At 32.4% G+C, this 10,653-nt stretch overlaps 1 pseudogene; it reads right to left on the reverse strand.

The window, feature by feature from the left end:
- Positions 1–4,629: 4,629 nt before the first annotated feature.
- On the reverse strand, positions 4,630–9,012 carry LOC136205453 (pentatricopeptide repeat-containing protein At1g56690, mitochondrial-like; annotated as a pseudogene).
- Between the last annotated feature and the right edge of the window lie 1,641 nt (positions 9,013–10,653).

Genomic DNA, 10,653 nt, shown 5'->3' on the forward strand with positions numbered 1-10,653 from the left:
ATGAGTAAGGCTCCTTTAACGGGATTTATATGTTTACATCTAACTAATTTAACAAGCACGGGTTTAATGTGTACTATTATAATTAATGGCTTAATGGGCCAACTTGAAAGATAAGAAGCTCAATCAACAATTATCGAAAAAAATCAAGGGCTTATAACTCTTTAATTGTTGAACTTTTTGGTTTTGAGGTTATTTAAGTGTTGTTTGGTTGAGAGTTCCGAAAAATGTAATTTGGAAAATAAAAAATAATGGTTCAATGAGAAATTTGGTTCTATAAAGTTTAATTCGTGGACTTTTCCATTTTTGAGATAGTTAACAGTCATTTTGACTTGTTAAATGGTAAAAAGGATCATTATGTTAATAAAGTGTAAAGTTTAAGGGCCATAATATCCAATTTTGAAGTTCATGGATCATAATGAAAATAACTGCAAAGTTTGAGGGGCCCGAGTGTAATCTACCCCTTAGTCATATTTCATTCAAGAAATAAGCCAAAATCACCATGAAAATGTTCAATTGATTCTTTTGATAAACTTATAAATTCTTTAATTGGCTTAATACATCACGGTACTTGTAATTGGCTAAATAATTATATTAGTCTCTGAATTTAGAAGATGTCGCATTAACTTCCTCGTGACCTTGTTTAAAATAATTTATTGCCTACGAAACTTGTTTAAAGTTATAGACGCTTCAGCTTGTCTAAATTTTCACTTTACTTTATTGCCTATGATGTAGAGGTTTATTATGCAACTTTAAACAAGTCTCTAAAATCCAATCTATACTATATATAATTACGGAAGCAGAGAGAAATGAGAAAAAGTGTTTTAGAGGTCTTTTTGATGAGTTGTCAACGTAGTAAAAAATTAGATTAAAAATATTTAATTAATTAAAAATAAATATTTAAATAATTAAAAATAACAAATTTATATTTATAATATATTAAATAATTACTAGCCTATTAATTAAAATAATAAAAGAAAGCAAGAGTTATGGGAAGATGAAAAAACACAAAGCAAAGAAAATCCAAAAGTCACAAATAAACTTCTATATAAAGCATGATAGATAGTATTCCACCATTATATTCATTGGTCACGATAGATAGTATTATATTTCTGAAGGTAAATATTCGATTTTTTTTCATATGTTGTTGTTTTATTTTTATTAAACAATAGTTGTTATAGTTTCATCTTTCAGATTCATTTCTATTGTTACCCAGGTTCTATACCTCTCGCTATCTTATCCATGTTTTCTTTTTTATTTGTCTTTTTTTCCAAACTGATAGCTTCAATTGAAGAAATCCGACAGAAATAGAAGATGCATGAACAACTAAAATCGGAAAACACAAAAGTGTCAAAAATTACAAGAAATTCTTATGTTTCTCAAGGTAATTATTCTATATTTTTTCATATGTTGTAGTTATTTTTGTTCTCAATTGTGTTGTTGTTTTCTTTTTATTAAACAATAGTTGTTATAGTTTCATTTTTCAGAGATGAAATTCCATTTCTGTCGTTACCTAGGTTCCATACCTCTCGCTCCCTTATCCATGTTTTCTTTTTTATTTATCTTTTTTTTCAAAATGACTAAAATAAAGATTTTGTAAATTTGTATTCTTTTTTAGTATATGTTGCTAGGTGTTATCGTTTTGATTGCTAACTCTTAACTAAAATTTAGATTTTCGGCTTTATATGAACTCAATTTTTGGCTTTCTCAATTGTGCTGTTGTTTTATTTTTATTAAACAATTGTTGTTATAGTTTCATCTTTCAGAGATGAAATTCCATTTTTGTCGTTATCCAGATTCCATATCTCTCGCTACCTTATCCATGTTTTCTTTTTTATTTATTTATTTTTCAAAATGACTAAAATAAAGATTTTGTATATTTGCATTCTTTTTTAGTATATGTTCCTAGGTGTTATCGTTTTGATTGTTAACTCTAACTAAAATTTAGATTTTCGGGTTTTTATGAACTCAATTTTTAGTTTTAATTGAAGTTAGATTAATTTTTCTAATTTGGATTGTATTTTTTATTTTTATGCATTTTGGTACAAATAGATATAAAGTTTTACACGATAGTTTTTCATTGAAGTTTGAGACATATTAAATAAAATATTAAAGAGATATTGGAATATTATACTTATGATGAAGTTTATTTCAATATAAATTATGTTATATTATTATTATTATTATTATTATCAAAAAGTTATTTTTTCCCAATTTTCTAGACAAGGAGATTGTAAGCGTCTAATACACTTGATAAGATGTTTATTCTTGAAGAATGTGGATTATGCTAGATACGAATTCAAAATCGAGGTAAATAAAAATAAATTTTGATGCTCAAAATCCTAAAAATGTACATTAATTATAGATATTGAGATAATTGTTTTTGCAACATTGGCTTATATAATTTTTAACTATGATATTATGGTTCGTACAAAATTGTTAGTATTTCAAGAGTTTTTAACAGATGAAAATGAAATATGATCATAAGACAAATTATTGAAAAATATTAATTAAGAAAATATTATTATTTGAATCTCTTCAAATTCTCAAATGTTGAGCATAATGATTCTAATTAATATAATTAATTTCACATATTAATTATAAAACGTTTTTTTTTTGTACTGAGTGGTTACAATTGCGATTTAATTCTATTTAACTAAAATTAATTTATGGACTTAATACTTCATTAAGAAAAAATAAAATGTTTAATTAATGGGCAAAAAATATTTTCACTCTCCTCTTTATACGCTTATGTCTCGACATTCTCTCTTATTTTCAAAAAAAAAAAAAACCCCGAGAGAAATATGGTTCTCTCCTAATTATCTTTTTCGTCCCTTCATTTTTTTTCAATTCTTTTGTTTGTTTTTTTTACTTACAAAATTCAAGAATATATAATTATTAGAAAATATTAATGAAGTCAAATAAGTGATATCTGCGAGTATGGCTGATATTCTATATAGTGAAAGAATGAAGAACAAATTGATCGAATGTCTTGATGAGATATTACGAGATGAAAATATGAGAAATTATCATCTTAAACTGATTCAATTAGATATATTGGGTTATTGTAGCAGAATGAATAATTGAATTCGAATACTTGGTGATCATGAAATTCCATCAACCAAAATAATTATCATCAAGATGAATTTGTGACTAATTCTTACGAATTTTATTTTTTTATATGTAACATATTCAATTGATAAAGTTTCTTCATATGCAACATTAGAAAAGTATTGATTGTAATAGTTTATAGAATAATATATTGATGTTGCTTCCATTTTAACATAGATTGTAATTCTTTTGTATCGTAGATATAATATTTAATTTTAATTGTAGTTTAATTCAATTTTTGTTTAACCTATATTGTAATTCTTTTGTATCGTAAATATAATATTTAATTTTAATTATAGTTTAATTCAATTTTTGGTTTTTATTATATTCTAATATATTTCTTAATTAATCTGCTATTTTATTATTATTGTTTCACAGAATATTTGGAATATGAAAATGTATTAAAATTCCTAAAAAGTACAAATCATTGAATTTTGTAAAAATAAATAAATCATTCATCTTTAGTTAAAATTCTATAAAAAAAAGTAGTCAATTATTTTTAAAATTAATTTAATTTGAATTATCATTAAAATATATATATTAATTTCAAATATACATAATATAAATTTTTTTCATAGCATGATATAAAATTATTTAAAAGTAAATATGTCAATTTATTTATTTATCTAAATTATATAAAAGTTTCATACCTCGTGCATCGCACGGGTTTTCGACTAGTTACTTTAATAATTCATGAGATAAGGTGTAGAAATACCTCTAAGGTTGATAGTCAAGAGCAATTTTACACGTAACGTCTAAAATGGTGCAATTTTACCTTCTAATTTTTGCAATCAAGAGAAATTTTACCTCTAATTTTGACAAGTTGAGACAATTTTAAGTGTCGTTAAAAAAACAAAGATATTTTATTCTTATTTTACATTAGGTGCATATTAGTTGGTTCTAAACTTTTCTTTTACGTTATTAAAATTTCATAATAGAATTAAAGATTAATATGTTTAAATTCGGCAAAACTCGTACAAAACACATTATAATTTATTAATTTCTTTTTCAAATTTTTTACTTGTATATAGTATACGAGTGGTGTTCACATGAATCCTAGATGACCAAATTCACATTTAAATCTCTGTATATAGGATTCTAATAAACCTAGTTCTAACGGTGAATGACGAAATTCATTTAGTCATTCAGGGTCCATTTGAACACCGCTGTATAATATACATATGTTTGTGATCTACTACTGATGATGTGTGATAAAATGACGTATAATGGATGATAAAATTCATGACTAAGAAGACACAGTTGATGATTTATTTTTCAAATTGACGCCAATAAGTTGCTCTTGATTGCCAAAGTTAAAAGTAAAATTTCACGATTTTTAGACGTAAGATATAAAGAAAATTATTCTTGACTATAAACATTAAAAAGTATTTTTACACTTCATCCTATAATTCATTCAAACTACTGAAAATAATATGAAACAAACAGAAAAGGGTAAGAAAAGATCTATAATCCATGTCTGGTTGTGGTGCAAGCAGAGAAAGTGGAGGAACAATTAAGCAGACAAAACACATACCTTGATTTCAATCCATTAAAGCAAATCTGAAAAGACATCAATGTATTGTCCACTTTGAATTATGCTGGCGTTGATTGCAATGTCCAATTGGTTCCCTAGAAATCAGCTTCCACAACCAACCCAACATGGCAGAAAATGGACCCACTTCATGTTAGAGCTTGTTAATTGCAAAGACAACCTAGCAATACGACACGAAACTGATGATTTTGAAAAATAATTGTGGTTTCATCGTGTGTGATAGGTTTTTAAAGCCGACTAAAAGTGACAGATCATCTGACACATCAACGATTTTATGTGCAGGAGATCCAAATGAAGCAACTAGAGATGTGCGATAGGTTTTTAAAGCCGACTATCAGTGTGTGATACGTTATTTTAAAAATTCACGGTGCCAATAAACAAAACGTACCAAGTTTGAGGGTGTAAATATACATTAAGTCTAGTTTTTATGCTACTTTTTGAAGTTTAGCAACGGATGAGGGATATGAGCCACGCCCAACCCAATCCAACACTAGCCCAGACAGGACGGGAACCACTTCCACAAAGGAACCACAAGCCCACCGAGAGGCCCATCACACATCTATAAAAGAGACCCCATCACCACTATTAAGAGGTCTACCCACTTTCTCTCTCTTATTTACTTTATTTACTCTGATACCTTATCTCTCTAACTGATACTAATTTGGACGTCGGAGTGTTCCCAAAGACCGATCTCCACACAGAAACGACATCCGAACATGCAGGTCGAAAGCTACTCCAACTCCACATTAGTAAATATACTGAAAATGAATAAAGTTTAGAAAAACCAAAATTTTGATGAGGAATTTATTGTCCTCAATGATATCAGGTGACCAAATACAAGCTGCAAGTAAAGTTATCAATTTCTGATATAATAATATTATTTATAGAGATTAATGCGTTTGATATTATTATCATTTTTATATCATTTATATATGATATATATAAATCACATAACACAACACAACACGATAACCCGTTTTGACATTTAGTAAGTTGAAAAAGAGAAAACTTACAATTGGTAGACCAAAAAGGCAGCTTCCAACGAATAGTAGAAGCTTAACTCAAATGTATATGAAGAATGTCCATGACTTCAAGCTTGTTGTATAGGATGTGAAGATACTTTTTGTAACGACCCGAGCCAGGGTAGCAGGTTTGAGCAAGGAGCGGCCTAAAAGAAGAACAATGAGAGTGAAAACGGATAAGGTACTAAGATAAGCTTAAGGTTTTTGGAGAAATGTTAGGCTTCATGTACAGAATAGCATCAATTTAGGTTTAACGTTTATAAAAGAAGACTAATTTAGGCCTCGATAACGAAACGTGACACGTCATTCCTATTACTCCTTTAAGTTCTGATATCTCTCTCCACGTACAATTGGCAGAACTGTATATATGAATGATGTGTCACGTGCCATTATCGAGGCCTAAATTGCTACTCTTTTGTAAACGTTAAGCCTATTTTGTACATGAAGCCTAAATTGACACTTCTCCAAAAACCCATTACATTATCCTGAGTAAAAATGAACTCAATCCCATGTTGCAAATGGAGAGGAGGAACGACTGAGTTCTATTAATAAGATGAGTTTCCAATAAACTGAAGCAGGTATTAACAATTTCGAAAATTAGCAAGGCGTGTCTTCAATACACCGAAAGACGGTAATCGTTTTTCAGCATTAAACGAATGCCTAGAAGGGCATATTTGGCATTTCTGGTTCACAAGTAATCCTTGCAAGAACAAAAACCATCCTTGAAATGATGAAATCTATTTGCATCCCTCAAAATAATCTCCCTTTAGGCATCCCTTCAGGCACTTTAACAAGTCCATATGCAACAGCAAGTTTTTCACTATGATATTGCAAGCTATAAACTTTCTCTTCCTCATCAACATCATGTAGCACAAAGCTTCCATCCGGGCAATATCCGGCTTCTATTAGTAATCCGCTTAACTTCTCTAACATTTTCGATATCATTGCTTGCTCCGGATGACTGGTTCTGTCTCCCCCAGTGAACATATGCACTTTTTTCTCTACTTCAATCCAACTACAACCTGGTGATTTGTTCCGAGCTCTCATTGACTTTCGGAGCTCCGCAACTTCGCCCCATTTACCTTGAGATGCATACATATTTGATAGCAAGATTTGAGGCCCGACGTTTTCTGGCTCGAGCAATTGGAGTTTCTTTGCTGCGTGTTCGGCCAAATCTAACTTCATGTGTGTTCTACATGCACCTAACAAAGCACCCCAAACTATAGCATCTGGTTCCACGGGCATCTTTTCGATTAAACTCATTGCTTCGTCGAGCCTTCCTGCTCGGCCAAGTAGATCAACCGTGCAAGCATAATGCGCCATTCCTGGAGTCACACCATATCTTGATTGCATTAACTCGAAAATTTCGAGCCCTTCTTTAACCTTACCACTGTAACTACATGCTGTTAGAACTCCGACAAAAGTAATTTCATTCGGTACAACGCCTGAAGAGAGCATCTCGTGGAAAACTCGAAGAGCTTCCTCTCCTAGACCGTGTTGTGCATAACCTGTAATAATTGCACTCCACATGACAAAATTCTTCATAATAAACCTATCGAATACCCTTTTCGCTGTCACGAGATTGCCACATTTAATGTATATAGTAATTAAAGCAGAGGAGACATACACATCCGAATTGAAGTTCGATCTCATCAACCGTGCATGAACTTGTCTACTGTGATCCATACTCGCCAAGCTACCACAAACCGAAAGAATGCTTATAACGGATGAAAAATTCGGCTTAACTCCCTCTCTTTGCATCAAACTAAACATATCAAGTGCTTCCATTTCAAAACCTTTTCTCTCATAAACCTTAATCATAGCACTCCAAGTTCCATCATCTTTTTCCCTCATTTCATCGAATACCGACCTCGCCCTCCCTACCTCTCCGTTCATTCCAAATCCCATAATCATGTCATTACAGGCAGGAATTAGCTTCACAGGCATTGCCTCGAAAAGCTCCGCAGCTTCCTTAATCCGTCCGCTTCGAGTATATCCCATCAGCATTGCTGTCCATGTTATCTCATTCCTATCCGGCATTACTTCAAACAACTTCCTCCCCAAATCCACCTTGTTACTCATTGCATACCCACTAATCATAGCAGTCCAAGCAATCGTATTTCGTTTCGGCATCTCATCAAAAATTGATCTTGCTTCCTCCAATCTCCCCTCTGTGCATAACCCCCCAATCATACTGGTTCTAGCAACAACATCCTTAACAGGCATCATATCGAAAAGCTTCCTCGCCTCGTCGACGCGTTGATTTTCAATTAAACCACCTAACATCACAGTCCAAGACACAACATTCTTAACAGGCATCACATCAAAAAGCTTCCTCGCTTCGTCGACACATTGATTTTCAATTAAACCACCTAACATCACAGTCCAAGACACATCACTCTTAACAGGCATCACATCGAAAAGCTTCCTCGCTTCGTCGACACGTTGATTTTCAATTAAACCACCTAACATCACAGTCCAAGACACAACATTCTTAACAGGCATCATATCGAAAAGCTTCCTCGCCTCTTCGACATGTTGATTTTCAATTAAACCGCCTAACATCACAGTCCAAGACACAACATTCTTAACAGGCATCATATCAAAAAGCTTCCTCGCTTCGTCGAGAAGTTGATTTTCAATTAAACCACCCAACATCACAGTCCAAGACACAACATCCCTCTCAGGCATTTCCCAAAAGAGTGATTCTGCTTCTTTTATCATCCCTGCCTGTATATAACCCCTAACCATAGCTGTCCATGAAACAACATCTCTTTCAGGCATTTTATCAAACACTTTCCACGCTTCAGTAACCATCCCATTTTTTATGTACCCAGAAAGCAAGACATTCCATGAAATAGTGTTTCTCTCGGGCATTTTATCAAACAGAAGCTGTGCTTCACGAGGCTGTTTGTTCTGGAAGTATCCACCGACGATGGCATTCCAATAAACAACTGTTTTGTGTGGAATTTGCTCAAATATTCTCCGAGCGCCATTAATATGCCGCTACGGGCCAAATGGGAAATCTGGGAATTGGGGGATATTGGATTGAAACTTACAGAGAATGTTCTACGGGGAATAAAAAGGAACCGCATTGATGAAAAGGGAAAACAGAATAGAATTCTTACAAATAGCGAACTGTAAAATCACACTCCGCAACCGCAATAGAGCTAGAGAAATACGCGGGAAAGAACAGACTCGATCATAGGTTTTTGAATAAACTGGATTATAATATTTATTTTTTTTGGTTCGTAAGTGTATCCACCGCCGACAGCCATGGCTATTCATTTTCGTAGATGGTTTACATCTCTATGGATGGATGAGACTGCTGGCCACGGAATGGATTATAATATTTATGAACACCTCCTAAATAAACTTTCCATTAGTTATTGAAATATAAAATATAAACTTTAATTTTACAGTTATTTATTAGTGAAATTCATTAAATGAATTAATGAGATGAGCAGGTCAAAGTTTAAATAGACTCGGTTAAAATCCTAAGTAAATTGCTTTGATGAGTACGAGATAATGTTTAAATAAAGAGAAGATTATAAAATTGGGTCAAATGGGAGACCTATTTATATTTTTAACTCATTTACTTAACCTATATCTAGACTATATTTGTTTGACTTCCCCAAAATACTCTCAATATGTTTGTAATTTTACGGCGTGTCTGTCTCCCTCTCATCTAACTTCGCAGATTTCGCGATATGCGAAATCTACGAAGATAATGTTTCGTTTAGTTGATGATTTTAATTCGCATATTTCTCAATATGCGAAGTCTGGACGTGTTTTTAACAAAATTCGCAAAATGGTATATAACAAAAAAAAGGTCAAACAACAAAGGATTCTAACATTAAAATCATAATATTATCAAAATTTACAACAAGATTGCCACAATAACAACATTAAAATCATAATATTATCAAAATTTACAACAAGATTACCACAGTAAACTCCTAACTAATCATTTTAAAGTGAACGTGATGAATCTGGACGGAAATTTCTCCATGTACTGGAAGCCATACCTTTTGGGATGATAAATGGAAGTCCATACCTTTTGGGATGGACATTTCACATGGTACACAACAAGATTGGCACAATAACTCCTAACTAATCATTTCAAAGTGAATGTGACCAATCTTGATGGGAATTTCTCCCTGTACAGAAAGGAAATTCATCTCCTCTACACTCCAGTACGCCGCCTTCCAGAAAGGGATGTTATGTATTCAACCACCTTTAGAAAAATTTAATCGTGTTAAGCAGAAAAAATGACGATTTGGTTTCGCGAAATGAGGATTCGCGGAGCATGCGAATATAAATGTGCAAGGAAGAGGATGATTTTACTTCGCGAATCGACAATTTCGCGAAGTCTGTGAGGTCTGAAACGTGACGATTTACTTCACGAAAACGGATTACGTGAAGTATGCGAGTGAAAAATCATGAACTTTTCTACTCGCAGACTTCACGAAATCATCGATTCGCGAAGTAGATCATCATGTTTCAGGCTCTTTCTCATCGCAGACCTTCGCGAAACCAAATTACGCGAATTGATTTTTTGGAAAAACGAAGAGAAACAGTAAATACTTACATTTTTCCCACCATTCACCACTAAAATCGTCTATAACAATATGATAAACTGGGGAAAACGATGAAAATAACGTAGAATAACTATTTCTTCGATGGTCACAAGAAGAAAGAAACCAAGAAACGAGCAGGAACAGGAAGATGAAGAACCATGACTTCGTTTTCTAGGAATAAGAAGATGAAGAATCAAGAGATGAAAAGAGGAAGAAGAGAAAGACATGGTTATGTAGAGAAATGGTGCAGATTTCACGAAATATAAAGGAAGAGAGGATGATCAAAGGTCTGGGAGAGCAACTGTTCGCGTAAGGAAGAGAAAGGGGAAGGGGGAAGATGAAAGGGTGAGGGTATTTTGGGAAAGTCACACAAACATAGTCTAGATATATA

This window comes from Euphorbia lathyris, chromosome 9 (assembly GCF_963576675.1).
Source record: "Euphorbia lathyris chromosome 9, ddEupLath1.1, whole genome shotgun sequence".
Lineage (NCBI taxonomy): Eukaryota > Viridiplantae > Streptophyta > Magnoliopsida > Malpighiales > Euphorbiaceae > Euphorbia > Euphorbia lathyris.